Source organism: Watersipora subatra, chromosome 8, assembly GCF_963576615.1.
Source record: "Watersipora subatra chromosome 8, tzWatSuba1.1, whole genome shotgun sequence".
In the NCBI taxonomy this organism is placed as follows: domain Eukaryota; kingdom Metazoa; phylum Bryozoa; class Gymnolaemata; order Cheilostomatida; family Watersiporidae; genus Watersipora; species Watersipora subatra.
This window is the reverse complement of record NC_088715.1, coordinates 700,496-719,493: the sequence shown is the minus strand read 5'-3', so window position 1 is coordinate 719,493 and position 18,998 is coordinate 700,496. Positions and strand designations below refer to the sequence as shown.

The 18,998-nt window shown below is 35.1% G+C and overlaps 1 protein-coding gene and 1 pseudogene across 1 annotated transcript in view; one reads left to right on the top strand and one right to left on the bottom strand.

Moving 5' to 3' along the window:
• Positions 1–12,682, top strand: part of LOC137401803 (galectin-4-like) — a 31,739-nt pseudogene extending 19,057 nt beyond the window's left edge.
• Positions 1–18,998, bottom strand: part of LOC137401912 (nestin-like) — a 1,051,237-nt gene that overhangs the window by 408,120 nt on the left and 624,119 nt on the right. The window lies entirely within an intron of this gene.

Sequence of the window (18,998 nt, the reverse complement as noted above, 5' to 3'; positions counted from 1 at the left end):
TACTTTGTGCGAAGATAAAGCTATGTGAAGCTACGATCGATGCGAAGCTAAAACGATTCTCCACAATGTTCCTTACTCTTACAAAACTATTACTTTCATCACTATCAGAGACAATGAAGCTACTTTAATTATCAGTATGATCACGAAAATATGAATTGGCTATAATGTGATCAACATAACTAATTACCTGTTTTTTGACTCGCGCACTGTACACAAAAAATGAACTCACAAAAAAAATTTCATTTTTAGGTTAGAAAGTTTAAAATTGCTTCGTTGTTTTAGGCTGATTCTTCTAGAGAAGTTTTCGGACAACACTGTCATCTTCATAAAAGTCTTAAAGACCGTGGGTTATGTTGTCAACAAGTAATAAAATCAAGTTACTACGTAATTGCTGGGAAAGTCGCAATGATGCATCTATGGCAGTGGACCCTAGAAAACGCATAAGTAGTATAGTGAGAGCAGATCTACACACCTTTGCACTTAAAGTTGGATTTTGGGTACATTTTAGCCCGAGAACCTCGGAGAATGGTGTTGTCTGATGGAAAGTTTGGGGGGGTAGGTGTGTGAGTGTTGGGAGCTAAGGTTATGAAGTTTGAGAGGAATTGTGGGAAGGATGCGGTGCTGGTCGAGAGGAATTGTGGGAAGGATGACGTGAAGAGGGCGATGGTTTCGGGTTTCGATGCGATGGGTTTGGGGTTCGGGTGTCGACGAGTTGAGCGATCGATCGTCGAATGGTTGGGGTCGGGTTGGCGACCGGTGGGGTGAACGGTGTTATGTCGTTTCGGTTGAATGAACGCTGATGTTGGACGAGTTCGGGCGTGTCTATTCGTGGAATCGATTAACTGTCCATTCACTATTTATAAGTTAAGAGTTTTATATATATGAACATTATATCATTGAGAAGTTCAACTAGAAGGAATATAAAATTATGGAAACTATTCATAAAGATAATTCTAAAGTTTACAATTCTTGTGAAGAAGAAAAAGATGAAACAGATGGATTAGTTGAAGAGGCTGTATTATTACATAATCATTTTGATAACATCACTAAATCTACATCAAAACCGCTTCGACAAAGTTTGCTTCAATTTTTTGGAGTGGTTTTAATATTACTTGCAACAACTGTAGCTTCATCTTTGATTGAATATTTTTTTATTCGGATTACAGGAGAAAAGATGAATGCTACTGTGAACTATGTAGAAGTATTTTTTCAAAATCTTGTTAATAATGAAAGTATGATTTTTGAAACATCTCCTCATCATTATAATTAGTTTAAATGAAAACTTCAAATGTTAGTAATTATCAAAACATGGAGAAAGACGGACTACAATCAATTGATGTGAGGTTACATTCTCCTTTCACATCTATGATAACAGGACCAACAGGATCAGGAAAAACTCAACTCGTTAAACGGTTGATTGAACAATCTCAATTAATATCTACTCCTCCTCCAATCGAAATTATATATTGCTATGAAATATGGCAGGAAGCTTTTGAGGATATGAAAGGAGTGGAATTTCATGAAGGATTGAAAGATCCGAGTACTTTTCCCAAAGATGGAGAAAATAGATGGATGATCATTGATGATCTAATAGAGGAATTATCATCAAATATCAAGATGGCTAACAATTTGTATACTCGAGAAAGTCACCATCTAAATATTAGTATTTTTACTATTACACAAAACTTATTCTTTGGTAAACTTAGAACAATTTCGCTGAATAGTCACTATTTTTTTATAGGAAAAAACCCCAGGGATTCTACATCAATCACATTTTTAGGAAAACAAGTTTTTCCTGGACAAGTTAAATATTTTTCAGGAATCCTACCGAGATGCAACATCTTCACCATATTCCTTCATGAGACTGGACCTCCGACAAGAAACCGATGATACAATGAGAATTATGGGAAATTTCCCTCCTGTTGACTCTACGCCTATGATTATTTATAAGCCTAATTAAGCAAACGATTTTGATTTGTATTCCATAATTAAATAAAACAAGTATATATTCCAAGTTCTCTTTAAATATTCACCATACTACTTCTGTATCTTCCTCTGAGTGATTACTATAACATCACTAAAATTATCACATAGATATGGCTGAAACAAAAAGAATTCAACGAAATTTACTAACTTTATTATCTCTAGTTGGAGATTCTATTTCTTCTCAACAATCGATTATTAAAAATGCTAAAACGGATTTAATTTTAGCAATTATTGATTGTGTGAAATTACTCATTAAAAGAAAAGAACGACTAACTGATGCTCAGTATAAAGCTTTGAGTCGACAAAGTAAAAATATCGCTCGACTGATTAGTCCTAGAACATCGAATTTGGAAAAGAAACAACTTTTGCAAAAAGGAGGGTTTTTATCGGCTTTACTAGGTCCGATCGCGGGTGCTATACTCCCAGGATTAGTTGAACCATTGCTCGGAGGATTGTTTAAAACACGAAGAAGAAAATAATTAAGTTATCATGGATAATTCTCCACTTTCTAAGAGAATGAAAAAAAACAGAGTAATTCTGCAAATACTGAACAGTCTTACCGATGAACTTGCAAGTTTTGCTTTACCTCAAATGAAAGAAGTAATTAGAACATTACTTGAAATTGTTAAAAATATTATATATGGGAATGTACCTTTAACGAAAAATCAATACCATTCTCTGAGTCAACATAAAAAGGAGTTGATGAATATTATCGATGAAAACAAACCTCTTAAATATAAACGAAAGATTTTGCAAAACGGAAAAGGATTATTGAAACGGATTATAAAGCCATCCCTCAACTTGTATTAATCATTCAGCAGGAAGATGAGCTTTCCTAAGTATACAAAAAAAATTTTTTTGGTTTCTGAAGACGAGTACAAAAGGAACCAATTTAAAAGTCAACAGGATTCAAAAATTATCAATGATGGCTATAGTTCGTCACTTCGTTTTAATCCATTAGAAAATCCAAGAGTAAGTAAGGTTAAGAAGACCAGAGATAGGATGCGTCAAATTAATAACGATAACACTATTTCAGACTATAACAAAGTTAATTTGTATGCAGCTGAACTTCAAAATTTTTTAGATGAAATGAATTCAATTCGGAGTTATCCAATTCAACAGTCTCCGACTATTCGAAATCCGATTTCAATGATGTCACAAACACCTTTAGCTCCACAAAATTCAAAAGAAACTCTAAAGAAAGATACACCTGAATTACCCGAAGATAATTCGTCTCAAGACTCTACAGTTTTAAAAGAATCGCCAAAAAAAGAAGACACATTATTACCACCGAAGTTAAACGAAGAAGAACCATCGTCAAATTCTTCTAGATCTTATTCCATTTCTTTAATAGTTGAAGACTTCGGTTCGATTCAGGATCGAACTAAAGCGAAAAATCTTCTGGAAAAATTGAAAAAGTCTGGAAATTATGATTCTTTAACCGGGAAAATAACAGGATCTACAGGAGAGATTAAACCTGAGAACTTACGAAATCTTCTTGAAAGAAAGATTCGAGTTAAAGATAGTTCAATTGTATCTTCTCCCTTTTCTCCAAGTTCATTTGAGAAACAATATAACTTATTTGAAAAAATTATCAAGGAGTCGAACTCGAATTTATCAAATAAATCAAAATCCAATTCGAATAGATCGTCTTCACGAAAACCTTATGTAGGAACAAGAGGAAAATGGACGACTTACTAAATGAATTCTATTATACCCCGGATCTACCATCTTCATTAGGTGGAGCACGAAAACTGAATGAAGCACTTCGAAGAAAAGAAAGCGAACAAGAAGTTAGAGATTGGTTAAGTGGTGAAGATGCTTATACGTTACACAAACAAATAAAAACGAAATTTAGAAGAAGACCTACAATTGTTGCAGGAGTTGGTGAACAATTACAGGCTGATTTAATGGATGTTAGATCTCATCAAGCTGAAAATGATGAAATTACATTTTTACTTACAATGATTGATGTTTTTTTAAGAAAAGCATGGGTAGAGCCTCTTGTTAACAAATCAGGTATATTGGTAGCAAAAGCCTTAAAAAAAGTATTGGATGGAACTAATTATAGAGTTTTTCAAACAGACAAAGGAAAAGAGTTTAATAATCGAGATGTCAAAAAAGTTTTGAAAGAAAATAAAGTAAAATGGTTTACATCTGAGAATGAGACAATTAAAGCTTCCATCATAGAACGATTCAACAAAACATTACGGGTGAAGATGTATAGATTCATGACATATTCGGATGATCGTAGATATATTGATGTTTTACCACAAATGGTAAAAGCATATAACAATACTATTCACACAACATTAGGAATAAAACCGAATGATGTAAATTATGAAAATCAAGAAAGAATCTGGAATAGGATTTATGAAAATGGAGAATATAGTTCTGACAGTACTCCTAAATTCAATATTGATGATTACGTTCGTATTAGTAAAGCTAGAACAGTTTTCGAAAGAGGTTTCACAATAAATTGGACAGTTGAAGTTTTTCAAATTACAGAAGTGCTTGATTTTGAAAGACCGATTATCTATAAATTACGTGATTTAGCAAACGAACCGGTTGATGGAACTTTTTATGAAGATGAACTACAGAAAGTAAAAAAACCCGCATTTTTCGAATTGAGAAAACACTCAAATCTCGGAAACAAGGAAGAACAAAGGAAATACTCGTTAAATGGATGGGATATCCTGATTCATTCAATAGCTGGGTCAATGAAAGAGATTTTGTTAAATAAAAGAGGATGATAAGGAATTGAACTTCATTGAAAGAATTGAAAATGTCGGAGTTCGTAACTCTTCCTTCTGATGCTAGTTTTAGTGACTTTCCTAAAAATACTAATTCAAACTTTACAGTTAGACTAGCCAGATATGTAGATTTTACAGAAGGACAATGGGAAGTTGCTCTAAAAGATATATCGTTTTTAAATAATTGGCCAAATGTAGTAGAAGGAATAATAAGCATCACAAAAGCGGAACTTAATGGGAGATTTCGTCGTTTCGACATAAAAATTGGAAATGGAAGATACGAAGATATAGATGAAGTAATTCAACGAACTCATGATGTTCTAAAACCCTTCAATCTCCATCCAACTATAGAATTCGAATACGACAAAATATCCAACAAATCTATGTTGTATGTAAGAGATTCGAGTGTTCAGGTTTCGTTTTCACAAGATTTCGCAAATATCTTAAGATTAGATCCGAAGATAACTTATAATGTGGGAAAACACGGAAACATAACATCTCCGGATATCAACTATGGATTTACATCATTATACGTATATTCATCAATTGTAAGTAACAGACTCATTGGAGATGCAAATGTACGATTGCTACGAGTTGTCCCAGTAAGCGGAAAGAAGTTCTCTCGAGTTTATACAGAATTCAGTCAAGCGCATTACGTTGAAGTGGATAAAATTTCTACTGATGTGATAGAGACCCTTATAACAAGTGATGATGGAGAAAAAGTACCATTTGATGGAGGGAAGGTTATACTAACGGTTCATTTCAGAAAGAAACAATGAATTCCATATTAATTCCATATACTCCAGAAGACTCAAAAAACTTTTACATTCAATATTACACGTCTAATCAATCAGGAAATGGCGGATTGACACCATATAAAGGAAAGAGAGTGATGGGAAATGGACGACTATCAGGAATATTTAAAAAATTAGCAAAAGCTGTTGCGCCTCTAGCAAAAAAACGGCTATCTCATTAGGGAAAAAAGGGTTAGATGCTGCATCCAATTATCTTAATAACATGGTAGAGAGACCAAAAGAAGAAGAAGAAGAAACAGATGAAGTAGTAATTCCAAGAGTTAGAAAACCTGGGTAAAGAAAATTAAATAACCGTAGCAAACCTGCAAAGCGACGGAGAAAAGCCACTCCAAATATTTTTTTAAATTTGAAAATGCTTTATATATTATTATCTCAATATTTTTTAGTTCATTTCATTGACATACATCAATAGTGAAAGATGAGTTCTGGAGAAATTGGTTCAACAGGTTTAAAAATATCGGGTTCTCCTTTTACGATAAACGAAAGTTTGGGTATATTTGATGTTCCAGGCACACATAGTTCGGTGGAGCACGGATATTATAGTGAATTAGCTCCGTCACGTCTCAGTGAATATGGGCCAATTGAAATTGAAATACCTGGAGATGTAAAACACTATATCGATTTAAGTAATTCATATTTGCAAATCGAAGGAAAAGTAGTCAAGGACGATGGTTCCGATTTAGACAATACTGCTGCTAATGTAAATGTTGTACCAGGGGATGCGTTTTTTCATTCGCTAATCAAAACAGCAACATTCAAAATTAATGGATCTGTTGTTGAACATTCAAGTGATTATCCTATGAGATCGTTCATAGAGTCCCTTCTCAATAATAGCAGAGAAGCAAAACAATACCAATTAAAAGCAGAAGGATGGTTTCAAGATGATAATCTTGCAAAAGATGGTGCGGAATTTGATAATAGTGCGACTACAGCAAGAAAGAATCTTATTAGAGGTTCAAACACATTTGAGTTTTTTGGACGACTCCATCTTAGCATTTTTCAACAGGAAAGATATCTCATTCCAGGATTGAATTGTAAATTAGAACTAGACCGAAGTAAACCAAGTTATTGTTTGATGGCAGCAACAGCTACTCCTGGAGGAGGGGGAAAAGTAAAGTTGACGAAATGTGTACTTCATCTTCGAAAATTAAAAATCAACCAAACAATTCAGCTTTTACATAACGAAAAACTACTTAATGGTGTTAATGCAAAGTATCCTCTTTCTCGGGTATACACCAGATCTTATAATGTGAATACTGGATTAACCCATACTCAAATAAAAATTGCTGATAACATACTTAGACCAAATTTAATACTTGTTTCACTTTCATCACACAATGGAGAAAATGGATCATACAATCGTAATCCTTTCAAATTTGGTCATTACGATGTGAGTCATGTAGAACTACAAATTGATGGACTACCTTTTGGAAAACGATATACTCCAAATTTTGTAAATAGAATGTATACTCGACCATATGTACAACTTCTAAATGCAATGGGAAAAGATCTTTCTTCTGAAGGAAGTGGAATTGGACTGAGTGAATATGAAACTGGACTTGCAATATACGCTTTCGATTTGACAGGAGATCTCTCATCCGAAGGATTTCATTTAATGAGACATGTTTCACTAACAATCGATATCGGTTTTCGGGTTGCAACACCAGAAAATGTCTATCTTAGTACATATATACAAAAAGATGGAATGATGGAAATCGCTTCTGACTTTAGCGTTCGACTCAGTGGTGGAAGCATATTCTAAGGATGAATACAGCAAATATTTTCGATGTTCTTTCCCAAGATCACATGACTAATAATCATTTTTTTGCTGTCTGTGCAAGAAATGAATTTATAGAACAATTTTTATCGAATGAAGGAATATATATTTTTAACACACACTATTCTTATCAACCAGGAGAACACTGGATAGGAGTTATTCGAACAAAATCCGAAATTAATTATTTCGATTCAACAGGACGAGATCCTTCAACATATCCAGATGTCGCTCAAATCTTAAAACTTTCTGGAATAAAGTTAATTAAATGTAATGATGTTCTACTCCAAGGTTTTCTTTCAACAACATGTGGAGATTACTGTCTTCTCTTTGCAATATTTTGGAGCGGAGGCTTTTCAATAGAAGATTTTCTAACAGTTATGCTAAAAATTTCTGAAAAAGATACACGAGATCATGTAGTTCGAAAAACTATACTAGATAGATGTGATTAGAATGGAAAAATTAGTAAAAGTCTTAATAACGAAGAAAATGAAGGTATTGACAATGTACATATTCAAGGAACTTCCCAAATTGTTAAATTACTAGAAGAACTGACATAAAAATTTTTTTTCTATATTTTACAATTGAATATACATATATACTTTATATCGAAATAAACTTGGTAAAAAATACAACCGAATGTTATTTACTTTTTTGATATAAGTTTTATATAGTGATATACTCACGCTGAGTTGGAGTTATCCTCAAAATAATCCACATATTAATCCATGTATGCCTCTTTACTAGTTCATCATCTTCATCTATTTACTGGTCGAGAGACTGTTATGGAATGGTTAAGCCAAACCAAACAGGAGAATTCCATAGGTAAACCTAGGAAAACAATCATGTCGAATGCCAAGGCGCTTGTCCACGCAACAGCCCCTGAAAACAGCGACACTCAACGAACTTAATCGCGAGTAGCCGACTAACAGAATTCTAGCTGAAGCATACAAGCCTTATGGTATCAACGCTCGATCGACCCAAATTCTCAAATATAAGTAGGCATCAAGAGATGGTTAATGAGGCAGAATATTCCATCAGATCATGCAATGCTTATATAGTGAATTGAAGAATGATGGGTGTGTCCAAAGGAATTAATGAGGCGAAAATAGCAAACAGATTTTCGCGAAATTGAATTTCGCGAAAGTTGACTATATAATATATATATGATGTGAAATTTTGCGAAATCCAATTTCGCGAAAGTCACTTTCGCGAAATTCAATTTCGCGAAAGTTGACTATATAATATATCATGTGAAATTTCGCGAAATCCAATTTCGCGAAATTCACTTTTCGCGAAATTCAATTTCGCGAAAGTTGACTATATAATATATATGATGTGAAATTCCGCGAAAGTGAATTTCGCGAAATTGGATTTCGCGAAATTCAATTTCGCGAAAGTTGACCATATAATATATATGATGTGAAATTTCGCGAAATCCAATTTCGCGAAATTCACTTTTCGCGAAATTGAATTTCGCGAAAGTTGACTATATAATATATATGATGTGAAATTTCGCGAAATCCAATTTCGCGAAATTCACTTTCGCGAAATTCAATTTCGCGAAAGTTGACTATATAATATATATGATGTGAAATTTCGCGAAATCCAATTTCGCGAAATTCACTTTTCGCGAAATTCAATTTCGCGAAAGTTGACTATATAATATATATAATGTGAAATTTCGCGAAATCCAATTTCGCGAAAATTGACTATATAATATATATGTGTAATTTCGCGAAATTCATTTTCGCGAAATTGTAAGCATAGAGAAATGTTTTGTAATCTATTTATAAATTTTCATTAAACTCACTCAAGCGTTTTACAGATGCTCAACTATATAAAGCAATCGAGAACGAATCATTATTATCATAACACTCTTCATAAGCTAACATAATTCTGAGAAGGGTAAAATTTCAGAAGGGAAATGTACAGATAGTTGTATTCAAATTTGGGCTACACCATGGGAATATTGTACACACGGACTACTTTCCTGTACATGTTGACATGTATATGATGGATTAGCACAATGTGTACATTGGTAAGTACATTTTGAAATTTTAAATTCTAAAGTTTTATATGAATATATAATTATTCATTTTATATACATCATCTTTTCTCAATTTTCAATGGATTTTCAAAAAATTAAACAGGTATCAAGAAGATGGTGAGGAAAGTGATGAAAAAAAACATCTCGAAAGAAACAAACTGTCAAAATAGTGAAACGGAGTTGCAATTGGATTTACCATTGGATTATCCTATAGACAGATTACCTTCCTGCACATGTGGACAAGACGTATACGATGGCTTAGCTCAATGTATATTTTGGTAAGTAGATTTTGAGAATTTTAAAACCAAAGATATATAGTTATCCATTTATTTCATCCTTTCTCATTCCTCAATGTTTTATATATTTAAACAGTGATGATGCAAAACAAAAAGAAGATGATGAGAAAAGCGAGTCAAGCAGCACATACTTCTTTCTCGATAAGAAAGAATTACAATATTCTGAAGTGACAAGTTCTTCATCTCCACAGAAAACTGACAATTAGTATTTATAAAAAAGATTTTTTTTTTTGAATGAATATATATGCAAATCAATAGAACCTTTAGAAATAAAATCTTCATCTCCAAAGATGGAGAATTTATATTTTATTGTATATTTTAAGATACTATTATTAAAATAAAATCAATACAATATTCACATATCATTTTCATTGTGGAATAAAAATTTAGGAAAGCATGAAAATTAGATTACAACTTTAGCAGCAGCATGTGATTATGATAAAAAATTTCGACATCCTGTAATTTGTCTACAGAAAAACTTTCATTTCCATAGCCTCTTTCTTTATTACTTGGAGGGGTATTAGTTATATTTTCCTTAAGATTTTCAGATGATGGAAGAGTTGTGATTCCACTTGCTAGAATGATGGTAGCGAGTGTAGTTGTGGTGGTAGTAGAAATTGTACTAGCGAGTGTAGTTGTGGTGGTGGTAGGAATTCTGGATGTATGTGTAGTTCTGATGGTGGATCGAGTAGTGGAAGAATTAATTGGAGCTGTAAATCTACCATTATTTTCTTTGAATTGTGGATGATAACAAACAAACTTAATAGGCATTGATCTCCATCCACAAAAATTTGAACGAGCTGAGTTGCCTACACAATATCTCGCTGACCGTGCAGATGGATTAGCCCATTGAACAAGTCGTTCAGTAATTCCCAACCTTTGAATAATTTCATAACTAGCTATACCATAAGTACAATCCGAGGGGTTATGTTCAAATTGAATTAAATTTCGTAAAAATTCACCGTTAACCGGAAAAAATCCAAAACTAATAAATAGTATTGGAGAAATTTGAATTATATCATCTAGTTTTCTATAAAGACTCTTCATGTCTTCTCAAAAGAAATTTTTCATAATGAATAATTCATTCGACTTTCCCCTTTTTTATTACTCATCTTTAAAGAGTTTTATAACGAAGAGAGACTTAACCGATTCCACGAATAGACACGCCCGAACTCGTCCAACATCAGCGTTCATTCAACCGAAACGACATAACAACGTTCACCCCACCGGTCGCCAACCCGACCCCAACCATTCGACGATCGATCGCTCAACTCGTCGACACCCGAACCCCAAACCCATCGCATCGAAACCCGAAACCATCGCCCTCTTCACGTCATCCTTCCCACAATTCCTCTCGACCAGCACCGCATCCTTCCCACAATTCCTCTCAAACTTCATAACCTTAGCTCCCAACACTCACACACCTACCCCACCAAACTTTCCATCAGACAACACCATTCTCCGAGGTTCTCGGGCTAAAATGTACCCAAAATCCAACTTTAAGTGCAAAGGTGTGTAGATCTGCTCTCACTATACTACTCGCATAAAAGCGTTTATGGCAGCGGGAGGAATAAATAGCTTTCCAGAATGGATGTGATGTCTGCGTATAAATTATGTAAAGTAAAGATTAAAAAACCAAGAGAAAGTAGTGTCAATTTCCATGGAAGATTCCGTCTAGCTGCCCAAGCACGCAGGCACAGTTTTTATGATATGGAAACCGAAACCGCACATCAAACTCACACCGGTGTTTTCGGTTTTGTGCGATGTCAGAAAATAAAACATTCGGCTCGATTTAATATAAACTAACCGCAACCACCTGATCAAACCGAAACATCGTGCAGGTCTAGGTGAAACCAACTGCAATTTTCGCCACAGCATAAAATTTTTATTAAACCATCCATCCAAGTTGTGGCCATTCACCTAGTTTCATCTCATATAATAGGACAAATTAATCTACTGCTGCAAACTCAAACAAAACATATTATGTTTTGTGCAGCCCACATTCGTGTCTCTCTTTCCCATGTATGGCAGTTTCAAGACCGACACAACTGCTCCCTGGTGAACCACATGAACATCCTGTAACAATAAAACAAATGTCATTTATATCTACATGTACGTCGTTCTATTGCATATCTACTGAAAGCTTTCAATTTGAGAGCTAGATAATTTGTAAGTGTAATTTTCAAAATGAATAAATGTTTAACAAAAGCATAAATACGCAAAGCCAACAATTCGAAGCTTTGTTTCTGAGAGTTGAAAATGAGCATTGATCAATCGATGTTCCTCCCTTTCTGCAAGTGAGAAACGAACATAAATTCTAATCATAAATCTAGTTTACTAGCTAAAAATACCAAAGAAAATTTTAAGCAAATGTTATAGCTAGATGAAATGATAAAAATGTGTGAAACAATGATATACAGGGTTCTATCACCTTCATTAGTAAGCGCAGCTTGCTGCATGTTCGTGTCCTAATATTGCAAAGCTCTCTGCAGGTGAAATTGTACTCAACACTCTGAAGAATGGAGATTGGGGAGATGAGGAAATTTATCCCCTCCCAGACGCCTTTTACCCTGGCAGACAGTTCTATGTTCAGTTCAATGTGGGGGATGATGGTTATGAGGTGAGAGTAGAATCAAGTTTTAATATGTGAATTGGTGGGTTGATAGTGTCTTAAATGTATGTAAAAAGGCATAATTGGTTATACCCGCTGCCATAGCCTTAGAAACATAAACATCTACCTTAAATGATGTTACAGATATACGTAAACGGGGAGTACCTGGCCAACTATGAACATAGAATAAAATATAAGAAAGTTTGATTCATCAACCTGGCAGGCACAGCTTTCTTCAGCTCAGTCAAACATGTTCAAGGGGCCTACTATGTCAGCGATAACAGCTTCCTCTTTAGATAACTTATGGATTTGTCTGCTCCTGCATCAGACCTTTTGCTTTCCATTTTACCTGCTGTATAACAATTATGTAGAATGAATATTGATAATACAGCTTGACTAGTTCTATTCTAAGGTATATGTATGGCTGTTATGTGATCCTTTTTGATGTAAGATAATGAAATACCACTTAGAGGTTACTTGCAATTAAATTCACATTACAGTTATTTGGTATCAAAAGGTTCACCATGTCTTAGTCTGCTGTGTTGTAGGCGCAAAATGTGTAGATATTTTATTACAAGCTCTTAAAGCTCAAAAACTAACAGTTAATTGCATCCATCACAAAAAACGTGGTAGATAAAAACGATAGATAAAACCGTCAAAGATAGGAATCTATTTATTTCTCAGACGTAACCGCGTAATTTGTTTATCGTCTTGTCACGTAATGTTATCACGTGAAATTAAAGGCCAATAAAATGCTCAATATAAAACTCTTGTAGCACAAGTTTGTGACAAATACTTGAGGTTTCACCGAAGGGCCCGTTTCAAATATAAATGTTCGCTACTTTACAGTATCTTTTCAGCCTGGTCCAGTCATCTAGTTGTAATCTGATCATGTTGTGATAACCCGTTGCTAACGTCCTTCTTAGCAATGTTACCCTTAGGGGGCTTCTTCTGTTTAAGCCAATGTTTGTAGAACTGTTTTTCTACCACAAGAATTAATACTGCGATAACGAGACAGTGGTTGTATTTAAGAACAGTATATTTAACGATCTATATTACGTAGTGAGAATGTATCATAGAATATGAGCGTAAGAGTATCAGTATGAATGTTGAACTAAAGACTTCTCACAAACAAGATGGGGTTCCCTTATATAGGAGAGAATGACTTGCATAAAATATGTGTGGCATGAGTCAAACACAAGATACGAAAAGGTTGCAGAATAATATTTACACAATTAGTTCCAGGCGCACAGACAAAGATAAGCAAGCGGATGCGGACAGATAATTAGCGTAGTTGGAATGTTTATGGAGGCTGACACGAATGGTGACACAGACAGTCTTGGCAGGAAAAGATGTTGGTCTTGTAGTAATTGTCAGATGTCAAATGATGAAATGTTATAAAAAAGTGTTACGTTCTTATCTTTTGTGTATAGTAAAATAACAACTTAATGTATAAAAGATATGTAGCTCTGACATGAGAGTTGTTCTGACATCGGTATGTAGAAACCGCAGCTAGGCAGAGGCAAGATGAAACTAGGTCATAGTCAAGATACAGGTATCTTACAATGTGACCCATACTTTCTGTCAAATAGCGCGAACAGTTTCTGCAGCAATTTTTACTATCACAGGTTACCAACAGGCTTCTCATGTTCATCAGAGAATTATATGCACTCCTTCGAGCTAAGGTAGAAAAATTAAATGTTTTTGTTATGGTAGGTTTTGAGATTTTTACGATTACGATAATGGCATAAAAGACGCGTAAGGACAACAGACATGGTTTTATTGAATGCTTGAAGTATATTTGTGATAATATTTCAACGAATGAGGTTGCATGAAGGTGTAAACAGAAGACATCATGTTCAGTTACGCCCCATTTGAAATGGATTCCAATCTACAGCGTTTGCGTGATGGCTGCAATAACTGTTCATTTTGTAGCTTTTAAGAGCTTTTAATCACATTTCAGCGTATTTGCCACTTTCAACGCAGCAGGGTAAGACATGGTCAATCTTTTGATACTAAATCACTGTAATGTGAATTTTGTTGCAAGTCAACCTTTAAAAGTTAGTCCCCGATTGCTAAAAATCATTCAGGTAGTTTTTACATGATCCATTAAGCTGACCAAAGGTAATAGTTTGAGGCTTGTTTAGTATATAGTGAAAGGAAATCCTGTACTTGTGACCTTACTCTAATTTATTAACGCTGCCTTTTCTCTGACATAGAAAAAACTAGGTCAATGTAAAGACCACTCAAGCATGTTCTCTTGTCTCTGGCAGAGCTCTAAATTCACCTCTGCAGGATTGTTAGGGATTGAAAGTTTCTTGCTGAAACTAAGGCAGCTATAGAGTACCTGCAACCATTGTCAGTCTGAATATACATGTAGCATGTTTTTTCTCATCTAACTAACAGGTAATGTGGACTACCATAACAATAAGGAATTGACAGAATATATTACATACCGTAGATGTTGCTGCAACAGTAACATACAATTTTAGTAACTCCTAGACAGCTAGAAACATAGCTACCTTGTGGACGCCAAAATATCAACACAGGCTCACCACTTAACTAGAAGTTCACCAGTATGTGAGATCAGGATGCTTTTGGAGTCATCCCGTTTTCATTCCATCATCCTAAATAACCATGAAAGGCCATCAAATATATTAATTGAATAAAACACCTCCTAGCTTTTTATATTGTAATTTCAGTTTATCTTGTTAGTTTCATTTTGTCTTCCCAGCTTTAATTTGCTGTTTTAATGTGCTATTTCAGTGCACTGTGCATGTTTCAGTTTGTTTTGCCAGTTTCAATGTGTGGTTCTACGCGCTGCATCCACTACAGTTTGCTGTGCCAGTTTCTACCATGTGAGAAAAGACATGAATAACAAGAAAAGAGGCTTGCAATTTGTGGCCTCATGTTCCACCAAAATACTGATAATTCACAATGAGGTCATAGCTTCTGTGAGCAAATGATTACAAAGGTCATTTACAAAATTTTATGTTGAAGGAATAAAAAACTAGTACAAACATGGCAATAAGTGTGTTGTCTTGTCTGGCAATTATGCTGATAAAAATTTGCTATCCAACTCGAGTACGTGTAATGATCTGGTGCAAGTACCTTCAAAGTTGCTCCCGGTTCATTACCACCTCCTTACTATTGATTCTGGTAAGTACCAGACTTATGTCAATTTGGCAAAGACCTTGCTGAGCTGACATAAACTTTGTGTCCTTGGAACAGATACCGAATGGTGTCCGCGAGACCTTCCGCAATCATGATAAAAAAACTTGTCTAATAGTTATACAAGGCTACAAACACAACTGCCCGATATACAGTTTGTGCTGTTTATATATGCATTCATTTAAAGGGTAAAACCCAGTAAAACATGCCTAGACGCTTACAAAACTAACGAGAGGCCGTGCTGACCGTGGTCTTGCCAACATCTTTTTATCCTGTTGTAGTTTTTCATGAAAGCTCCCATTCCGCGACCTGTATATGGGATAAGGTCTTCGTGACAGAGCATTGGGGCTATTACAACATCCTGTTTGTAGCTGTTTTGGGACTCGAGGTAAAAATTAATTTTCCAGGAGTGAATTCCTGCTTCGGCTCTGAAATGCGCCAACTGCCCAAGTGAGTAAATATGCCGGGTAGCAACTGTTTCTTGCGCACCTGGTCTTCAGATTGTCCCACTTGTTTTTGGGTGATAGGGTCGTTCGTGACCAACTGAGTTTGAGGAGGATCTTAGTGGAGCATTTTAGTTGAGCTGGCAAGCTCAACATGTGATACTCTCCTCCTGGATGGCAGCCTCTATATTTTTAGTGTGTTTAGACATAGCTATCTCAGCTAGCTCACTTTGCCCACGTCTGCCGTAGTCACTTGCTTTTAGGCACACATGCCTCTCTGGTTCTGCTTTTCGTGCTAGGGCCCTTTTATGACCTGTTTTTGTGCTTCTGGCGTGTTCTCTTCTAGAAAAATAGTTTTATTATCTTTGCAACAATGCTACGCCTAGGGGGTTCCAGGTGCTCCCAATTTTTGGCACTCCTAATCCGGATACTCCCAATCCGAGTACTCTCAATCTGAGTACTCCCAATCTGGGTGACCAGTCAAGTGAGGACAGGCATTTTTCTAGTAACCTTTTTCTTTAGGGGGGGTTTCCTTTTGCCTTCAGAACAGGAAGCTTCTCTTTCACTTTTGAGAACCCATCGCTCAGGTCTAACCCTAAATCAAACACAAATGGGTCCTCCCTGGTCTTTTTGTGTGATCCAGGTCCTGTCCTTCTATTTCAGGCACCCCTGTTGCCTTCAAAAAGGGTTGCTCTAATATGAGCAATCTTGGTAAGGCAATCTTAACATCTTAACCACATCTTCATGTGGGGTCTGGGTGTTTGGTGGTGGATGATTGTACTGGATTGGATTAACTGTGTCAGAATAATAGTAGTTCCTTGTTTAATGCTGTTGTGATATTTCGAAATACCGTATGCGCTCCTACACAGAAAATACTAAGTAGGGATTTTATTTTGCTTGCAATTTGGGGTTGTCTCCTCACCTTGTTTTATTTAGAAGTTACACTCGGTCTCTTGGTGCATATAGGGGAGGTTCCTTTCGGCCCTTTTGTCAGATGGCCTTCTGCTCCTCTCGGAGGATCGTGTGTGCTTCCTCCAGCCCTTTCAACATCTTCACCACATCTTCATGAGAGGGGTGGGTTTCTGGTGGTGAAGGATTGTATTGGATTCAATGTCTCAGACGAATAGTAGTTACTTGTTTAACATGATGTTGTTGTTGTTGAACTTGTTTAACACTTTTTTTATTTGGGGGCTGTATCATAACAGCTGTATTATTAGTTCGCATTAAAAAATTTTTCTCGTTTTCACTAATAAATATCACTGGTTTTATAGACCATCGTTGCGGCATTCTATAAGAAGTTGATAGGAAACACACATCATCGAAATTCATTTACATAGACTTGCTTATTTTTTCTAAACAGCAAAGTCTATTCTTCAAATCAAAAGTAATAACAAATATTTCATATCCAATGAAGCAAAACAACATAAGATTTTTACTATAAAAAGAGGTACTACCTGATTATCGTCTATCTGTATCTAGGGTCAAGGTTGGATAACAGGGAGCTTTTTACAATACTCCAACTCGTCATATTCAGATTATTTGATCGACACTGTAATGCCTGCACCATTCTATCGATATTCAGTATTTATAAACAATTGTGCAGTTACTTATTCCCATTTTTGTTGATACATCTGACGACCTATCACGATGAACTAGAATGTCATGGAAGTTGTAAATATTATAGATGTAACGCTTTACACGTGTCATTTTTTTTCTAACGAATGCGACAAGATATGTTAACATTCAAGTTAAAATTGAAAACCCACGCGGCTTGGCATTTTACATTATAAAGAATTTTATGCAGTACAACGCAAAAAGCTTCACATAACTTCTTCATGTTATCTGAAACTTACAATATAGGAGCATCTACTGTACCTTTATTAGCGGAGCCCTTGCTTGGCTCCTCCGGCTTTGTTTCATTTTTATTATTTTTCCTTGCTGGTCTGTTTTCATGATAAACCCTTTTGCTATTAATGTTTTCATATCAGATTTATTTTACCAAATAAGTTGTCTTCCCTTAGCAACAGCGTTACCTTCTGAAGATCCCGTCATGAAGTGCTATCATAGTTAAATAAACTCTCATTTGAGTCTCTGTTGATAAACATTGTATTCGGTAGTAGGCTACTGTATTGTATATGTATAGGTTATGTACACTGTAATGGACCACTTCACCTGGTCACTCTATTCTCTATTGGCTTTTAATAAGTTATGTAAACTTTTAACGACTAAGTTAAATTTTAAATTCCAACTTTTTTTTCAATCCCATTTCACAAGTACAACGACATGTAAACAAATGTTAGAGTACTACAGAGTACATTGTGGTATGCTATGTGATGTATTTTTACTCTTTCTTATGTACATTCATTGTATTTATTCTTTCATGTAGCATTTGTATTTACCAATTTCTTCTTTCACAATGTCAACACTTCACATTCTTTTTATCCAAAACATGAGGTCGTAACTCCAAACCATTGTAAAACATGTACAAACATACAATACAGACTACTGTATTGTATTTGTATATGTATAGGTTATGTACTGCACTGTGGCAAACTGGCTGTAAAATCATGTAAACAAATGTTAGACTACTGCAGAGTACATTGTGGCAGATGTGATGTATTTTTCTTTTTTTTATCTAAATTAATTGTATTTTTCTTTTCATTTAGCATTTGTATTTACCATAGGTCTTCTGTCACAGTGTCATCACTTCATAATTTTTACTATATTAACTACGAGGTCGTAACTCAAAACCATTGTAAAACAAGCCTGTCAAAGGAGGAAAACTTGTATGTACTTGCCAGATATCCCAATCATATATGCCAACCATTATGCTGTCTTATACTTTGTTTGCAGTGCTTATTGACAGAATAAATAACTCGATTTTAGCAACTATAATTCTATGTCTGAAGGTAATTTTATCTATCGTGGTGCATCAGCCGAAAACATTCTGTTGAGTGAGTGCACTTTACCTGTTGCACAATAGGAATGGTATGGAATTATATTCATAACAAACCAATTACCGTTTGTGAATTCATTCTTGTTGTACCAAACAACATTAAGCAAATGTCGTTCTATGACTGAAGGTAATTGAGTTTATTA